Source organism: Kogia breviceps, chromosome 5 (assembly GCF_026419965.1).
Source record: "Kogia breviceps isolate mKogBre1 chromosome 5, mKogBre1 haplotype 1, whole genome shotgun sequence".
NCBI lineage: Eukaryota > Metazoa > Chordata > Mammalia > Artiodactyla > Physeteridae > Kogia > Kogia breviceps.
This window is the reverse complement of record NC_081314.1, coordinates 101,213,060-101,233,023: the sequence shown is the minus strand read 5'-3', so window position 1 is coordinate 101,233,023 and position 19,964 is coordinate 101,213,060. Positions and strand designations below refer to the sequence as shown.

The 19,964-nt window shown below is 41.5% G+C and overlaps 1 non-coding gene across 1 annotated transcript; it reads right to left on the bottom strand.

Moving 5' to 3' along the window:
* Positions 1 to 13,485: 13,485 nt before the first annotated feature.
* Positions 13,486 to 13,592, bottom strand: LOC131757927 (U6 spliceosomal RNA). The gene has a single exon (XR_009336072.1). It is a non-coding gene; the product is annotated as a U6 spliceosomal RNA (small nuclear RNA).
* Between the last annotated feature and the right edge of the window lie 6,372 nt (positions 13,593 to 19,964).

The window sequence follows — 19,964 nt, the reverse complement described above, 5'->3', positions numbered from 1 at the left end:
GATTTGTGTTTTCTCGCTTTTTTTCTTGATGAGTCTGGCTAATGGTTTATCAATTTTGTTTATCTTCTCAAAGAACCAGCTTTTCGTTTTATTGATCTTTGCTATCATTTGCTTCATTTCTTTTTCATTTATTTCTGATCTGATCTTTATGATTTCTTTCCTTCTGCTAACTTTGGGGTTTTTTTGTTCTTCTTTCTCTAATTGCTTTAGGTGCAAAGTTAGGTTGTTTATTCGAGATGTTTCCTGTGTGTTAAGGTAGGATTGTATTGCTAAAAACTTCACTCTTAAAACTGCTTTTTCTGCATCCCATAGGTTATGGGTCGTCGTGTATCCATTGTCCTTTGTTTCTAGGTATTTTTTGGTTTCCTCTTTGATTTCTTCAGTGATCACTTCGTTATTAAGTAGGGTATTGTTTAGCCTCCATGTGTTTGTATTTTTTACAGATCTTTTCCTGTAATTGATATCTAGTCTCATAGCGTTGTGGTTGGAAAAGATACTTGATACAATTTCAGTCTTCTTAAATTTACCAAGGCTTGATTTGTGACCCAAGATATGATCTATCCTGGAGAATGTTCCATGAGCACTTGAGAAAAATGTGTATTCTGTTGGTTTTGGATGGAATGTCCTATAAATATCAATTAACTCCATCTTGTTTAATGTATCATTTAAAGCTCGTGTTTCCTTATTTATTTTCATTTTGGATGATCTGTCCATTGGTGAAAGTGGGGTGTTAAAGTCCCCTACTATGATTGTGTTACTTTCGATTTCCCCTTTTATGGCTGTTAGTATTTGCCTTATGTATTGAGGTGCTCCTATGTTGGGTGCATAAATATTTACAATTGTTATATCTTCTTCATGGATCGATCCCTTGATCATTATGTAGTGTCCTTCTTTGTCTCTTGTAATAGTTTTTATTTTAAAGTCTATTTTGTCTGATATGAGAATTGCTACTTCAGCTTTCTTCTGATTTCCATTTGCATGGAATATCTTTTTCCATCCCCTCACTTTCAGTCTGTATGTGTCCCTAGGTCTGAAGTGGGTCTCTTGTAGACAGCATATATATGGGTCTTGTTTTTGCATCCATTCAGCCAGTCTGTGTCTTTTGGTGGGAGCATTTAATCCATTTACATTTAAGGTAATTATCAATATGTATGTTCCTATTCCCATTTTCTTAATTGTTTTGCATTTGTTATTGTAGGTCTTTTCCTTCTCTTGTGTTTCTTGCCTAGAGAAGTTCCTTTAGCATTTGTTGTAAAGCTGGTTTGGTGGTGTTGAACTCTCTCAGCTTTTGCTTGTCTGTAAAGGTTTTAATTTCTCCATCAAATTTGAATGAGATCCTTGCTGGGTAGAGTAATCTTGGTTGTATGTTTCTCTCCTTCATCACTTTAAATGTGTCCTGCCACTCCCTTCTGGCTTGCAGAGTTTCTGCTGAAAGATCAGCTGTTAACCTTATTTGTTGTTTTTCCCTTGCTCCTTTTAATATGTTTTCTTTGTAATTAACTTTTGACAGTTTGATTAATATGTGTCTTGGCATGTTTCTCCTTGGATTTATCTTGTATGGAACTCTCTGTGCTTCCTGGACTTGATTAACTATTTCCTTTCCCATATTAGGGAAGCTTTCCACTATAATCTCTTCAAATATTTTCTCAGTCCCTTTCTTTTTCTCTTCTTCTTCTGGGACCCCTATAATTCGAATGTTGGTGCGTTTAATGTTGTCCCAGAGGTCTCTGAGACTGTCCTCAGTTTTTTTCATTCTTTTTTCTTTATTCTGCTCTGCAGTAGTTATTTCCACTATTTTATCTTCCAGGTCACTTATCCGTCCTTCTGCCTCAGTTATTCTGCTATTGATCCCATCTAGAGTATTTTTCATTTCATTTATTGTGTTGCTCATCATTGCTTGCTTCCTCTTTATTTCTTCTAGGTCCTTGTTAACTGTTTCTTGCATTTTGTCTGTTCTATTTCCAAGATTTTGGATCATCTTTACCATCATTATTCTGAATTCTTTTTCAGGTAGACTGCCTATTTCCTCTTCATTTGTTGGGTCTGCTGGGTTTTTACCTGCTCCTTCATCTGCTGTGTTTTTTCTGTCTATCTTACTGTGTTTGGTGTCTCCTTTTTTCAGGCTGCAGGTTCGTAGTTCCCGTTGTTTTTGGTGTCTGTCCCCAGTGGCTAAAGTTGGTTCAGTGGGTTGTGTAGGCTTCCTGGTGGAGGGGTCTAGTGCCTGTGTTCTTGTGGATGAGGCTGGATCTTGTCTTTCCGGTGGGTAGGTCCACATCTGGTGGTGTGTTTTGGGGTGTCTCTGGCCTTATTATGATTTTAGGTGGCCTCTCTGCTAATGGGTGGAGTTGTGTTCCTTTCTTGCTAGTTGTTTCGCATAGGGTGTCCAGCACTGTAGATTGCTGGTCGTTGAGTGAATCTGGGTCTTGGCGTTGAGATGGAGATCTCTGGGAGATTTTTTCCATTTGATATTACGTGGAGCTGGGAGGTCTCTTGTGGACCAGTGTCCTGAAGTTGGCTCTCCCACCTCAGAGGCACAGCACTGACACCTGGCTGCAGCACCAAGAGCCTTTCATCCACACGGCTCAGAATAAAAGGGAGAAAAAGTAGAAAGAAAAAAAAGAAAGAAAGGAAGGAAGAAAGAAAGAAAGAAAGAAAATAAATAAATAAAATAAAGATAAAATAAAATAACGTTATTAAAATAAAAAATAATTAAGAAAAAAAAATTTTTTTAAGTAAAAAAACAAACAAAAAAAACCGGACGGACAGAACCCTAGGACAAATGGTGAAAGCAAAGCTATACAGACAAAATCTCACACAGAAGCATACACATACACACTCACAAAAAGAGGAAAAGGGCAAAAAATAATATATCTTGCTCCCAAAGTCCACCTCCTGAAGTTGGGATGATTCGTTGTCTATTCAGGTATTCCACACATGCAGGGTACGTCAAGTTGATTGTGGAGCTTTAATCCGCTGCTCCTGAGGCTGTTGGGAGAGATTTCCCTTTCTCTTTGTTCGAACAGCTCCCAGGGTTCAGCTTTGGATTTGGCCCCACCTCTGCGTGTAGGTCACCGGAGGGCGTCTGTTCTTCGCTCGGACAGGATGGGGTTACAGGAGCAGCTGATTCGGGGGCTCTGGCTTACTCAGGTCGGCAGGAGGGAGGGGCACAGATGCGGGGCGAGCCTGCGGCGGCAGAGGCCAGCGTGACATTGCACCAGGCTAAGGCTCGCCATGCGTTCTCCTGGGGAAGCCGTCCCTGGATCCCGGGACCCTGGCGGTGACGGGTTGCACAGGCTCCCGGGAGAGGAGGTGTGGAGAGTGACCTGTGCTTGCACACAGGCTTCTTGGAGGTGGCAGCAGCAGCCTTAGCGTCTCATGCCCGTCTCTGGAGCTCATTTGAGCAGCGCTCTTAATCCCCTCTCCTCGCGCACCAGGAAGCAAAGAGGCAAGAAAAAGTCTCTTGCCTCTTTGGCAGCTCCATACTTTTTCCCGGACTCCCTCCTGGCTAGCTGTGGCGCACTAGCCCCCTTCGGGCTGTGTTCACGAAGCCAACCCCAGTCCTCTCCCTGGGATCTGACCTCCGAAGCCCGAGCCTCAGCTCCCAGCCCCCGCCCGCCCCGGCGAGTGAGCAGACAAGCCTCTTGGGCTGGTGAGTGCTGGTCAGCACGGATCCTCTGTGCGGGAATCTCTCCGCTTTGCCCTCTGCACCCCTGTTACTGCGCTCTCCTCAGCGGCTCCGAAGCACCCTGCCTCGGCCGCTCGCAGTCTCTGCCCGTGAAGGGGCTTCTAGTGTGTGGAAACCTTTCCTCCTTCACAGCTCCCTCCCCCTGGTACAGGTCCCGTCCCTGTTCGTTTCTCTCTGCTTTTTCTTTTTTCTTTTGCCCTACCCAGGTACGTGGGGGAGTTTCTTGCCTTTTGGAAGGTCTGAGGTCTTCTGCCAGCGTTCAGTAGGTGTTCTGTAGGAGTGGTTCCACGTGTAGATGTATTTCTGATGTATCTGTGGGGAGGCAGATGATCTCCGCGTCTTACTCTTCTGCCATCTTCCTCAACCTTCCTTTTTTTCTTTTAAATGAGAAGTCTCATAAGCAATTTACTGACTAATCATCTTTGTAGCTAAGTGCTTAAATCCTTCGAAAAAAAGATAACCTTTGGATTGATCACTTTGTTTGACCCAGTTATGTCTGGTTTTTTTATGGAAAAAAGTTAGTTATAGTTATTTGGTATCTGAAAGTATGGCTATGATGTGAATCTGTCCATTCACACTCATGGAAAAACTCATGCATGGCTTTAAATAAACATTAATTCTGTAATACTATTATTCTTAAGGATATGCATTTTCTTTTCCTATTCCGTTATTTATGTTTCCCAAGGTTGAAAAGTGCTATTAATTACTAATCTAAATCCTTTAAATTAGCCAATATATATTAATTTGGGTTTTTTTTAGAATGAGTTTCCTGAAGTTATATAATATTTAACATGAAAAATCTCTTTGCCAAGTTCGGTAGTAGAGATTTTCTAGGTTCTGAAAATATCATGGAAGTTTAAAAGATATTGTTGATCTATAGAAGTTTATGTGCTAAAAAAGATGTCTTTATGTTTATGACTGTATTTTCATACTTTATTTTGTGGGAGCAGTGAACATAGGAAAAACGATTTGGAGATTACCAGGATCATTCCGAGAGTTGTAAACCTGGGAAGGGCAGTAAATGGGGTCCCTCCATTTCCCAACATGCCATTTTGACAAGTGAGAGTAAACACATCAGCATCTGTCAACATCAGTCAATCACTGCACATGTATTCTAGTTCCTGTAAACTCTTGAGAATCTGGTGTGCACATACGCACAAATGCTGTTTACGATGATATCAGGGGTTTCACAACCACCAGGGGCCCACGACTCCTAGGTTGAGAATGTATTGTAGGGCTTCCCTGGTGGTGCAGTGGTTAAGAATCAGCCTGCCAGTGCAGGGGACACGGGTTCGAGCCCTGGTCTGGGAAGATCCCACATGCCGCGGAGCAACTAAGCCCGTGCGCCACAACTACTGAGCCTGTGCTGTAGAGCCCGCGAGCCACAACTACTGAAGCCTGCATGCCTAGAGCCCGTGCTCTGCAACAAGAGAAGCCACCACAGTGAGAAGACCACACACCACAACAAAGAGTAGCCCCTGCTTGCCGCAACTAGAGAAAGCCCGTGTGCAGCAACGGAGACTCAATGCAGCCAAAAATAAATAAATAAAATAAATAAATTTATTTTAAAAAAGAATGTACTGTAGTTCTATTTCTGTACATCAAGTATAATTTTATAATGAATTTTATAATGAAATCTCAAGAGCAGTTTGTATTGCAAATGCAACCTGATTACCAGAACAGTGGAAATGACATACCTCCATTGAACATAGATATACTGTGAGCTTTTTCCCAAGTGAGCTTATATGTTCTCTCTTAATCTCAAATTTTCTCATAATTAATTAACTGAACCAGTACTTAGCAAGTATGTGATTGTGTGTGTGTGTGTGTGTGTGTGTGTGTGTGTGTGTAGGCGCGTACGCGCAAAGCTGTCTGATAGATAGTATGAGGTATTCGAAGACATAAAAGGCATATTTCTCATCCTTAAGATACATATGTGGGAGACATGGCATGTACTATATTAGAAAAAAAGAGGAAGAAATATAAAGATTCTAAAGAGGAAGACTTTATATCTGAAAGGGGAGCACTAGGGAGACTTCAAGGTAGAGCATTTGAGCTGTATCTTCAGAAGAGTCCATTTGAATGTTCATACAAGCAGAGAGGGAGGTGAATGAAACAGCAAACGACATGAACCAAGGCAATAGTATTCTGGGAGAAACCACAAGTGATTCATTGTAGCTTGGTTAGCATTTGGATGGCCAGTAAGTTTCATCTTGTGTTCTACCTCTAACTGGTAATATTCTCATGAGTAGCACATTGAGAAAGATCTTCAGGCAGTCTAGGGGTTTGGCAGGAGAGGGTACTGTAATTGATTAGCGCATATCTGCTGTGTGGGTATAGAGGGTGGTTCTTAATGGAATGTGCCTTAAAGAATGACCCCCATAGGGCTTCCCTGGTGGTGCAGTGGTTGAGAACCCGCCTGCCAATGCAGGGGACACAGGTTCAAGCCCTGGTCCGGGAAGATCCCACATGCCACGAAGCAACTAAGCCCATGCGCCACAACTACTGAGCCTGTGCTCTAGAGCCCACAAGCCACAACTACTGAGCCCGTGTGCCTCGACTACTGAAGCTGCGTGCCTAGAGACTGTGCTCTGCAACAAGAGAAGCCACTGCAATGAGAAGCCTGCGCACCGCATCAAAGAGTAGCCCCCGCTCTCCACAACTAGAGAAAGCCATGCACAGCAACAAAGAACCAAAGCAGTCAAAAATAAATAAATAAATACATTTATTTTAAAAAAAGAAAAAAAAAAGAATGACCCCCCCATAGAAGCCAAGACTACAAGCTCATTGCTGCAACATCAGTGCCTAGCAGAGTGCCTAGCATAGAGTAGGAACTTATAAAGTACTGGTTAAATGAGTGAATGAATGTATGCCAATCCTGGTTGGGATCATTGGTTTTGGGAGAAGTAGTGTTTCAAGCCATTGATATACTATAAAGTAGTAATGAGTTAATGACTATCTATCATCGTCCTAACTTAACTCAGCCATATAACAATGATATCAATGATATGTTAAAAGTGGAATAGCTGGCACTCTTTTTAAAAAAAAAAAATCAGGTAGTCCTTCTGTGCAAAGGATTAATTCTAATAATGTAGTTTGGTGTTTCACTAAGGAATTCCCTCAAGTGTCAGAGACCAAATCTTCAGCTCTATTTGTTAATCAAATCAGTCGCATTTAATATCCTTTCTATATTCTTACTTAATCAGGAGTGGAGAATTTCCTCAAATTCCTCTAACCTTTAGTAAATGTCAACTTCTTAAACTCAGTACCACCGACTTTCATTTTCTGTGAACATCAGTTCTGTATTGAACAGGACTCCAGGAAGAAATCAACTTCAATGACTAAGTTCTTGTTTGTCTCTCTGAGATCAGGCCTGGGTACAAGATTTTACATTAGTTAGAACCAGACTAATGGGTTTTTGGTTTTCCTGCTAGTGCCCTGGACTTGTCCCTGAGAGGAGGCGAATGGCCATCTTATTTTCATCAGAGGCTCCGTACTTAGCACAGTATCTGACACATAGGAGATGTTCAATAAATACTTCTTAAATTGAATTTAATTTCATGACTTCCTTTTTAATTTATATTTTCGCAGTATATTTTATACCTCAATGTATAAACATTTTATCATTCACATGGAGTTTATGATTTAATCCCAGAAGACTTATCTTCAGCTATACACCAAGTCTGGTTTCACTTTATCTTCTCAGTCCCCTCACTCTACCTTTGCAGACTCAGAAACATTGCATGGGTGACCCATTTCCAGGAGGACTAAGTGGAGATTTCTCTCAGTGTGTCTAGCTTTCCTATGTGTGTCCTTTTTTCCTCCAACCCCTTGCCCCCTGCTCCCTCCATTACACTATTCCTCTTGCCTATCAGCCCAAGAAGATTTTGGGGTAGAGAGTAGCTAGACAGTTAGTCCAAGCTTTTGTGAAGCTTGTTAATTGTGCAAATCCCTTGGCTCCACCCCAGATGCCCTGAATCAGAATCTCCAGGGTCTTTAGGGCTTCCAGCAGGTACATGTGAAGATGATTCTAGTGCACAGTTTAGTCTAAATTAATTAGGAAATGCAGACTTTGGAGAGTACCTGTGGCTGGGCGGTAGCTATATGGTGGTAACAGAATGGGTTTCTGGAATGCCCATGGGGATGAAGTGGCAAACTGAGGAATGCCTGCTACCTGCCAGACATGTTTGATCCTGTGGTATAGAAACTAGCTGTGAAGGAGAGATCATGAGTCACCTAAGCTGTTTTTTTAACTTTTTTTCTCTCAGAAAACACTTTTCTAAGGTCATCTGGCTTTTTTTTTTTTTTTTTTTTTTTTTTTTTTTTTTTTTTTTTTTTTTTGTGGTACGCGGGCCTCTCAATGTTGTGGCCTCTCCCGCTGCGGAGCACAGGCTCCAGACGTGCAGGCTCAGCGGCCGTGGCTCACGGGCCCAGCCGCTCTGCGGCACGTGGGATCCTCCCGGACTGGGGCATGAACCCGTGTCCCCTGCATCGGCAGGCAGACTCTCAACCACTGCGCCACCAGGAAGCCCCTCATCTGGCTTTTAATACACAGGTTTTAGTCCTAGTTTCCTAGGACTATGTAACAAATTACCGCAAACTTGGTGGCCTAAAACAGTTCTGGAGGCCAGCCATCTGAAATCAAGGTGTGTCAGAACCGTGCTGTCTCCAAATGCTATAGGGGAGAATCCCTCTTTGCCTCTTTCAGTTTCTGGCAGCCCCAGGCATCCCTTGGCTTGTAGCATTATAACTCCAATCTCTGTCTCCATTTTCATATGGCCTTCTCCTCCTCTCCCCGTGTTTTTCACTGTGTGTCTCCTTTTTTCTCTTTTAGGCTGCACAGTGCAGCATGTGGGATGGAACCTGTGCCCTGGCGGTGGAAGCCCTGAGTCTTAACCACTGGACCACCGTGGAAGTCCCTCCACTGTTGTGTCTCTTATAAGGACACTTGTCATTGGACTTAGGGCCCAGCTAGATAATCCACGATGACCTCATTCTGAGATGCTTAATTACATGTGCTAAGACCCTTTTTCCAATTGAGATCACATTGACAGGTTCTAAGGATTAGGACATGACTATATCTTTTTTTTTGGGGGGGGGTACCATTTAACCCCTAGGGAAAGAGCTTTTATAATCTTTTCTGCTACTATTATTTCTCTCAAAATGATTAAGATGACTACTTTTTTTTTTTTTTTTTTTGTGGTACGCGGGACTATCACTGTTGTGGCTTCTCCCGTTGCAGAGCACAGGCAGGCTCCGGACGCGCAGGCTCAGCGGCCATGGCTCACGGGCCCAGCCGCTCCGCGGCATGTGGGATCTTCCCGGACCGAGGCACGAACCCGCCTCCCCTGCATCGGCAGGCGGATTCTCAACCACTGCGCCACCAGGGAAGCCTGAGATGACTACTTCTTTTTGAGCAATCCTGTAGTCTGTCTTCAGAATCTATGAATATCTCTTATACATAATTTTTGATTGAATGTATGATATGTCATCTCCATTTCATTTATTACCTGTAACACCTGGCATTGACCAGGAGACTCATTTACCATTGATAAACTTTAATAGAAACAATAAAATAATTATTGAGATAAAATTTTAAAAATTACCGTAATGATTTTTTTTTTTTTTTTTTTTTTTTTTTTTGTGGTACGCGGGCCTCTCACTGCTGTGGCCCCTCCCGTCGCGGAGCACAGGCTCCCGACGCGCAGGCTCGGCGGCCATGGCCCATGGGCCCAGCCGCTCCGCGGCACGTGGGATCCTCCCGGACCCGGGCACGAACCCGTGTCTCCCGCACCGGCAGGCGGACTCTCAACCACTGCACCACCAGGGAAGCCCCCATAATGATTTAAAGAGCTTTAATTGTTTGAAACTTATAACAAATCTTCTTTGATGATCATTAGTCATTTTACTCTCTGGCACACATATGAATAAACCTGCTACTCTTCACCTTGGATCACACTATCTAGAGTCGCCCATGTGGGAAGCAACATGATCCCAGATGAAATGCCTGCATTTTAGACCATCTGACCTTGTAATGATAACACCAGAGTAAGCACTTACTGGAAACTGCAGAAGCTTGGAAGTGAGAAGTATCAAGGAAATCCATGATTTCAGACAATAAATATTGATCCATTTTGCCAAGTTCCATAAAATATACTTTTTTAGGCCTAGATATTACTTTTTTAAGTGAAAAGGATTCTGCTTATTATTCTAAATAAAGATTTCAGTGGTTCTGTGGACATGGTAGTTAGATCCAGCATGTACTTCCTTTTGCAACAGCTTAGTATCTTTGGGCTTGACAATAGGGACACATTTCAGACTGTGAAATACTACTAGATTCCTTAGCTTAATTGATTTGGGGCTTAAGCTTGAAATTGCTATTTATTTTCTCAGTTCCTGGTCTCTTAATTCACATGTCCTTCTCTCTGTATTTGCAGCCAGTGTCTCTCAGGCAGGATTTTAGTTTCAAGTACTTGTATGAGGGTGTGGAGTCCCTCCTGACTGGCTTTCCTGGAAGCCTCTGGGGACTCACCGCTCTGCACGTGAACTGCTCCTCTCTCTGTGGACTTAAGTTTCTTTAGTTTGGGCAGTCATCTCAGTGGGAGCCTGCCCACAAGACCTGTCTCTTTCCAAATTGGTTCTCTTTCCAAATCGGCTCCAAATGTTTTTTACATTAGATATCACTTTCATTCATTTAAAAAAAAGTCTCTCTCTCCCTTTCTGCTCCTAAGAAGTATTCCTTCCAGAATTACTTTAAAATTGTCAAAAAATTATCCTTTTTAGGCTCTTGCATATATGGAAATGAGAATTATTAATCTTCAGGATAGCAATTTTGTCTGGTGTAACTTCTTATGTCTATCTAAAAAAATTTTAAATATATCACTTGGGAAAACAAGCAAGGATTTGAACCTTTTGGGTGCTTCTACTCAAATCTTTCCAGGTTCCTGGAAAACTTTATTTATCTATTTTTTAAATTAATTAATTAATTTGGCTGCACCAGGTCTTAGTCGCAGCACGCGGGATCTTTGTTGCCGCGTATGGGATCTTTGTTGCCGCATATGGGATCTTTGTTGCGTCGTGTGGGATCTTTAGTTGTGGCATGTGAACTCTTAGTTGCGGCATGTGGGATCTAGTTCCCTGACCAGGGATCAAACCCAGGCCCCCTGCATTGGGAGTGCAGAGTCTTAGCCACTGGACCACCAGGGAAGTCCCTGGAAAACTTTTTAAAAAGGTAAATTCCTTGGGGCTTCCCTGGTGTCGCAGTGGTTGGGAGTCCGCCTGCCGATGCAGGGGACACGGGTTCGTGCCCCGGGCCAGGAAGATCCCACATGCCGTGGAGCGGCTGGGCCTGTGAGCCATGGCCGCTGAGCCTGCGCGCCCGGAGCGTGCGCTCCGCAACGGGAGAGGCCGCAACAGTGAGAGGCCTGCGTACCACACACACACAAAAAAGGGTAAATTCCTGGACTCAACTTGTAGAAAATTGAAAAATAATATACTATATTACCTTAAGAATAAAAAGGGTCCCACAAAATGATTTTTTGTATAGAGCAAATGGGGCTATATTAGGTAGGTAGATTTTTCCAAACAGACCCTCTAAATTTGATGAAAATCTGTCCAGTTTTTCCATGTGGTGCAGTAGACAGAGTAAGAGATCCATAGACAGAAATTTAACTCACATAGTTTATTAATTTCCATACACATTCCAATCATACAGTCCAATGAGGTACATTGTTTAAAGTTCAGGAATTTATAGACAGTTGACAGGTTCTCTTTTATGACATTATTCTATTTCCAAGGCTATAGGAATCAGTCAGTTTTGTTTCTTCCCTCAGCTGAAGTTGTTATATCAAATCTGTTATCAAGGTCAAATGTATGCTGAATTAGTCAGTCTTTTTTTTTCTTTCTATTTTTCCTGTCACCACCCATGTCTAGGTTTTCCCAGATTACTACAATTGGCTTAAAAAAAAACCCATTTTATTATGGAAAAATTCAAACATACTCAAAAGTAGAGAGAATATTATACTGAATGCTCATGTACCTGGCATAAAGCTTCATCAATTATAAACATTTTGCCATTCTTCCCCCTTATTTTCTTTCTGGAATATGTTAAAGCCCAACCCACTCATCATAGAATGTCAGTGTGTGTCTCTACTAGGTAAGAAATTTGTGTCCCCCATAGCTTTCTAATTATTCTTTCTGTAATCTCATTTTTCTCACCAATCCAAAAATTTCCAACCATTTAGCATACTCCTACAGAAACCTAAAAGGGTTTTCAAAGGCTCAGTATTTCTCGTTGAATCAAGTGCACACTCTTGTCCTGGTTCACAAAGCCATCTTACTTTAGCTTCCCTCAGCTGTTTAACGTTACCTTCCATTATTCCCCAACAAGCTATCAGGTGGGTCTCCTCACTGCTCAATAGATGCACTTTTTATTCCTGTCTCTAGTCATGCTCTTGCCTCCCCAGATTATGTGCATTTTTGAAAGCTCTGCTTGGCTGCCACTTCCTTTATGAAGCTTTCCGCAGTTCATACTGACTTTTCTCTGAACTCTTGGAATTTAAACTCAATTCCTATAACTTTAAATATGATATTTTTATGGTATCCCAGTCTTAATTACTGTAACCTGGAAAGTGGACTCAGAATCACTGACTAGCAGCATTTGTTTTTAAAGATAACTTTACAATGTTTGGGTGAATGGTATCACTAGGGTTATAATGAAGGTCAGTGGTGCTGGACAGATGAAGCATCAGTATGGTAGACAGAATTCTAGATGCCCATGACCTCTGCCCCTGGTGTTACTCCTGTGATTATATTGTGTTACATGGCAAAAGTAATTTTTCAGTTGTAACTAAGATTGCTAATCAGTTGACCTTAAGCTAGGGAGACTATCCAGGTGCACCTGATCGAACCACCTGAGCCCTTTAAAAGCAGGGAGTTTTCTCTGGCTGGTCATAGAAGAGGGAGTCAGAGAGATTCTACGTCTAAGAAGGATTCAACCCACAATTATTGGCTTTGAAGATGAAGGAAGGTGCCCATGAGCCAAGAAATCCAGGTAGTTTCTAGATAGCCAGAAGGAAAATGGGATCTCAGTTCTACATGCCCAAGGACATGAATTCTGCCAACAACCTGAATAAGCTTGGAAGCAGCTCTTCCCCAGAGCCTCAGATAAGAGCTCATCCCAGTTGACACTTGAGTTTGTCTTTGTGATACTCCATGCAGAGAACACAGCCAAGTCCACCCAGACTTCTGACCTGTGGAACTGTGAGATAATAAATGGGGGGTGGTATAAGCTTCTAAGTTTGTGGTAATTTGTTATGCAGCAATAGAAAATGAATACAGTAGGTAACACAGGGTTTGATCTTGTAGTGAAATTTTACACATTTCCTGCTATTCTTTCTTTTTGGGTTTCAGTTTTATTGGGGTATAATTGGTATACAGCACTATATAAGTTTAAAGTGTACAGTATACTGACTAGACGTACATATATTGGGACATGATTATCACAGTAAGTTTAGTTAACATCCATCACCTCATATAGTGATAAAAAATTTTTGGTTTCCCTTGAGATAAGAACTTTTGAGATCTACACTCTTAGCAGCTTTAATATATCATACAGCAGTGTTAACTATAGTCATCATGTTGTACATTGCATCCTTAGTACTTATTTATCTTATAACTGGAAATTTGTAACTTTTGACCACCTTCACCCAGTTCTCTTACCCCCCACCATTTTGCCACTGGTAACCACAAATCTGTTCTCTTTTTCTATGAGTCTGGGGTTTTTTTTAGACTTCATATATAAAAATATGGAACGCTACATGTATTTGTGCGTCATCCTTGTGCGGGGGCCATGCGAATCTTCTCCGTATTGTTCCAACTTTAGTATATGTGCTGCTGAAGTGAGCATCCTGCTATTTTTTGTTGTTGTTATTTGTTCTTGTTTTTTGCGGTACGCGGGCCTCTCACTGTCGCGGCCTCTCCCGTCTCGGAGCACAGGCTCCGGACGCGCAGGCTCAGCGGCCATGGCTCACGGGCCAAGCCGCTCCGCGGCGCGCAGAATCCTCCCGGACCGGGGCACGAACCCGCGTGCCCTGAATCTGCAGGCGGACTCTCAACCACTGCGCCACCAGGGAAGCCCCTGCTATTTTTATTAAGGCTCCAAATCAGTAAGAGAGGTTTTCCAGTAAACTAAGGCACTTGTTTTAACACACACGGTCACTGCACAGGCTAGCAGTGCCCTTAGTTTATGACACCTCTCTCTTGTCCCTCAATTTCCCACTACAAATAGGAAAATTTCAAGAAAAGGAAAGTCCAGCTTCCCTATTGCCTATGTTTCCAAAAAAGTGTATAAGAAGGTCCTATAAGAGGGTCCTTGAGGAGGGTGATTAGGACAGCCTATCTGAGCAGCAGTAGAACTGGTTCACTATGCAGACCCTGACTATTTACCTCTGTTATGAGACTGGCGCAGATTTTGTAGGAAACGTTCCCCTAGACTCTGCAGCAGCCAAGGTTTTAGATGGTGGAACTTGTTTATAAAATAAATCCAGACACTCACTTTAGGAACCGGTCAACAAATAGTTACTGAGGATGCTTAGAAAGATGAGTACTGAAGTTACAGTTTCTTCTGAAGCTTAGAATCAGAGATGATGGGCAGGAGCTTTATTAGTTTTACGGGCTTCTGTTTCTCCAGCCGCACACAGTTAACAAAAACGAATGGTTAGACATTCATTTGGGGTGCTTGTGTATGATTCAAAAAGAACTTGTTCCTTATAAAATTTATTGTTAAATGACTAATTACAGGATGATGATGAAAATAAGCCTTCTAATTTAAAGTTATGCAAATAGTCTTTTAAAAGTCAACCTTGTGAGATATAATTTACGTATAATAAAATACATATATTTTAAGTGTACAGTTCAGTAAATGTATACACTCACATCACCGTCATCATAATCAAGATATAGCACATTTCCTCACACCAGAAAGCTCCCTCATGTACATCCTTTGCAGTCAGTCTCTGCTTCCAACTACTGCTCCAGGCAACCACTGATCTCATTTTTATCACTATAGATTAGTTTTTCCTCTTCTAGTATTCATATAAATGGAATCAGACAGTATGCATATTTTTTGTGTTGAGTTCCTTTCACTCAGCATGAGATTTTTGAGACTCAGCCACATTGTTGCCTTATCAGTAATTTATATTTTTATTGCCAAATAGTATTTAACTGTGTTAATAACACAATTTGTTAGCCTATTGGTGGATACTTGGGTTGTCCCAGTTTTGGGCTATTATGAACAAAGTTGCTATGAACAGTCTTTGGGTGGATATATGTTCTTTTTTCATTTTGGTAAATACCTGGGAGTGGAGTAGCTGATTCATATGATAAGTATGTTTAACTTTAAAAGAAAATGTCAAACTGTTTTCCAAAGTGGTTGTACTATTGTCCATCCTCAATAGCAAGATAACCAACTGTTCTCAATCTTCTTCAATACTTGGTATTGTCAGCCTTTTAAAAGGATGTGGAGTGGTATCTATCTAATGAATATGTAGTGGTATCTGATCGTAGCTTTGATTTGCAGTTTCCTTATAACTATGACGTTTAACATCTCTTCTTGTGCTTATTAGCCACGCATGTATCTTCTTTGGTGAAGTGTCTGTTCAAGTCTTCTGCCCATCAGAAAATAATTAGATTGTATTATTATTATTGAGTTGTAAAAATTTTAAACTATATTCTGGCTATACGCCCAGTGTCATATACGTATTGATATTACAAAAACTTCTCTCAGGCTGTAGCTTGCCTTTTTGTCATTTCTTTTTTTTTTTTTTTTTTTTTGCAGTACGCGGGCCTCTCACTGTTGTGGCCTCTCCCGTTGCGGAGCACAGGCTCCGGACGCGCAGGCTCAGCGGCCATGGCTCAGGGGCCCAGCCGCTCCTCGGCATGTGGGATCTTCCCAGACCGGGGCACGAACCCGTGTCCCCTGCACCGGCAGGTGGACTCTCACCCACTGCCACCAGCGAAGCCCCTGTCATTTCTTAAAAAGGTCTATTTTGCCCTACTTCTCACCTCCTTCTCCTTCAGGTCTCTACATATATTTAGGCCATTTTCTGCTGTCCTACAGGTCTCTAAGGATCTGTTTATTTTTCTTCAATCTATTTTCTCTCTATTCATTAGCTTGGATAATTGCTATAGATTTGCCTTCCTATGTTCAAATTCACCAGTGACTTTTTTCCTCTCATCTCTGATCTACTGTGATTTTTTTTTGTCATTTTACAGTTCTAAAATTTCCATTTAGCTCTTTTTTATTGTTCACATTTCTGTGCTGAGAGTCCCTACTTTTTAACTCATGTGTCCCTATTTTCTTAATTCTTTGAACATATTTATAGCACTTGCTTTAAAGCCTTTAACTTCTAAATCCATCATCTCAGTAATGTTGGGACTGGTGTTTTTCCCTTAACTATGGGTTACTTTGCCTTTTTTTGTTTTTGTTTTTTGCATGTCTAGTAATTTTTTTTTAACATCTTTATTGGAGTATAATTGCTTTACAATGGTGTGTTAGTTTCTGCTTTATAACAAAGGGAATCAGCTATACATATATATATGTCCCCATATCTCTTCCCTCTTGCATTTCCCTCCCTCCCACCCTCCCTATCCCACACCTCTAGGTGGTCACAAAGCACCGAGCTGATCTCCCTGTGCTATGTGGCTGCTTCCCACTAGCTATCTATTTTATGTTTGATAGTGTGTATATGTCCATGCCACTCTCTTACTTTGTCCCAGCTTACCCTTCCCCCTCCCCGTGTCCTCAAGTCCATTCTCTAGTAGGTCTGCATCTTTATTCCCATCCTGCCCCTAGGTTCTTCATGACCTTTTTTTTTAGATTCCATATATATGTGTTAGCATACGGTATTTGTTTTTCTCTTTCTGACTTACTTCACTCTGTATGACAGACTCTAGGTCCATCCACCTCACTACAAATAACTCAGTTTCATTTCTTTTTATGGCTGAGTAATATTCCATTGCATATATGTGCCACATCTTCTTTATCCATTCATCTGTCGATGGACACTTAGGTTGCTTCCATGTCCTGGCTATTGTAAATAGAGCTGCAATGAACATTGTGGTACATGACTCTTTTTTATGTCTAGTAATTTTTTAAATTGTGTACTGCACATTGTTGTTGGTGCATTGTATAGGCTCTGTACTTTTGTTATCTTCCTTTGAGAAGTGTTACCATTTCTTTTTTTTTTTGCGGTACGTGGGCCTCCCACCGCTGTGGCCTCTCCCGCTGCGGAGCGCAGGCTCCGGACGCGCAGGCTCAGCGGCCACGGCTCACGGGCCCAGCCGCTCCGCGGCACGCGGGATCCTCCCGGACCGGGGCACGAACCCGCGTCCCCTGCATCGGCAGGCGGACTCTCAACCACTGCGCCACCAGGGAAGCCCCGTGTTACCATTTCTATTAGGCAGCTCATTTACTGGTTGATTACCTTGCACTCTGTAGGCTTGTCTTTATGCTTTGCTAGGGGACACCTATTGGAAAACTCAATATGTTTCCCAAGGCCTTCTATCTTTGGAGGTCTCAACCTTTAAATTCAGCTTTCACTGAAGATCTTTTAAAGGCTTGGTTTTAGACTTTGTTAGGGTGGGCATGGAGTGGGCCTTACCCTAAAGCATGTTTCTAGTCTTCTCTGGTGTCTTAGATAGATGCCTTTTGTGTTAATAAATTGATAACAAGGTCTTGCCACTCTGGCTTGGCCAGAACTTCCATGTCTTCTAACATTCTTTTGTATCTAGTATCTTTATTCTGTTCTTGTCTCTATGGTGACTGTTCTGTATAGTTATTACAAGCCTCAAGTACTCTTGCCATGGGCATGTGCATCTTAGGATTCATAGAGAACCTCCTGCACAATTTCTGGGTCTCTCCCTTCTCTCTGGCACCTACATACCTGCTTTACTTTCTGATGCTTTGCCCTGCAGATTCTGATTACTTCAGCTTTCCTGAACTCTGACCTCTGCCTCTTCAGGTCAGCAGGATCGTTGTGCTCTGCTTAGATTCTAGCTTGCTATGTCCTGGTTGGATAATTGTACCCAGGTAGAGATCCAGGGAAATCATGGGGCTCACTTTATGAATTTCTCCTTTCTCAAGGGTCACAGCATGGTGTTTTCTATTGTCCAATGTTTAAAAACAATTGCCTCATGCACCATCTCTAATTTTATTCTTTATAACAGAAGGGCTAGTCCAATATGAGTTGCTCCACATCTGGAAGTGAAAATTTACAAGATGTGCTCTTAAGGATTCAGTTAGGTAAAGATGAATGGATTTATCCCCAAAGGGACCCCAAAGCTTCTGTTTGGACTGAAAAAGCATTTTTATATTTTTAAAAAATATCTTTATTTGAGTATAACTGTTTTACAATAGTGTGTTAGTTTCTCCTTTACAACAAAGTGAATCACTTATACATATACATATGTTCCCATATCTCTTCCCTCTTGCATCACCCTCCCTCCCACCCTCCCTATCCCACCCCTCTAGGTGGTCACAAAGCACAGAGGTGAACTCCCTGTGCTATGCGGCAGCTTCCCACTAGCTATCTAATTTACATTTGGTAGTATGTATATGTCCCTGCCACTCTCTCACTTCGTCACAGCTTACCCTTCCCCCTCCCCATATCCTCAAGTCCATGCTCTAGTAGGTCTGTGTTTTATTCCCGTCCTACCACTAATCTCTTCATGACATTTTTTTTTCTTACATTCCATATATATGTGTTAGCATACGGTGTTTGTTTTTCTCCTTCTGACTTACTTCACTCTGTATGACAGATTCCAGGTCTATCCACCTCATTACAAAAAACTCAGTTTCATTTCTTTTTATGGCTGAGTAATATTCCATTGTATATATGTGCCACATCTTCTTTATCCACTCATCTGTTGATGGACACTTAGGTTGCTTCCATGTCCTGGATATCGTAAATAGAGCTGCAATAAACATTTTGGTGTATGACTCTTTTTGAATTATGGTTTTCTCAGGGTATATGCCTAGTAGTGGGATTGCAGGGTCGTATGGTAGTTCTATTTGTAGTTTTTTAAGGAACCTCCATACTGTTCTCCATAGTGGCTGTATCAATTTACATTCCCACCAGCAGTGCAAGAGTGTTCCCTTTTCTCCACACGCTCTAGAGCATTTATTGTTTCTAGAGTTTTTGATGATGGCCAATCTGACCAGTGTGAGATGATATCTCATTGTAGTTTTGATTTGCATTTCTCTAATGATTAATGATGTTAAGCATTCTTTCATGTGTTTGTTGGCAATCTGTATATCTTCTTTGGAGAAATGTCTATTTAGTTCTTCTGCCGATTTTTGGATTGGGTTGTTTGTTTTTTTGTTATTGAGCTGCATGAGTTGCTGATAAATTTTGGATATTAATCCTTTGTCAGTTGCTTCATTTGCAAATATTTTCTCCCATTCTGAGGGTTGTCTTTTGGTCTTGTTTATGGTATCCTTTGCTGTGCAAAAGCTTTTAAGTTTCATTAGATCCCATTTGTTTATTTTTGTTTTTATGTCCATTTCTCTAGGAGATGGGTCAAAAAGCATCTTGCTGTGATTTATGTCATAGAGTGTTCTGCCTATGTTTTCCTCTAAGAGTATGATAGTGTCTGGCCTTAAATTTAGATCTTTAACCCATTTTGAGTTTATTTTTGTGTGTGGTATTAGGAAGTGTTCTAATTTCATACTTTTACAGGTAGCTGTCCAGTTTTCCCAGCACCATTTATTGAAGAGGCTGTCTTTTCTCCACTGTATATCCTTCCCTCCTTTATCAAAGATAAGGTGACCATATGTGTGTGGGTTTATCTCTGGGCTTTCTATCCTGTTCCATTGATCTATATTTCTGTTTTTGTGCCAGTATCATACTGTCTTGATTACTGTAGCTTTGTAGTATAGTCTGAAGTCAGGGAGCCTGATTCCTCCAGCTCCATTTTTCGTTCTCCAGATTGCTTTGGCTATTCGGGGTCTTTTGTGTTTCCATACAAATTGTGAAATTTTTTGTTCTAGTTCTGTAAAAAATGCCAGTGGTAATTTGATAGGGATTGCACTGAATCTGTAGATTGCTTTGGGTAATAGAGTCATTTTCACAATGTTGATTCTTCCAATCCAAGAACATGGTATATTTCTCCACCTATTTGTATCATCTTTAATTTCTTTCATCAGTGTCTTATAGTTTTCTGCATACAAGTCTTTTGTCTCCTTAGGTAGGTTTATTCCTAGATATTTTATTCTTTTTGT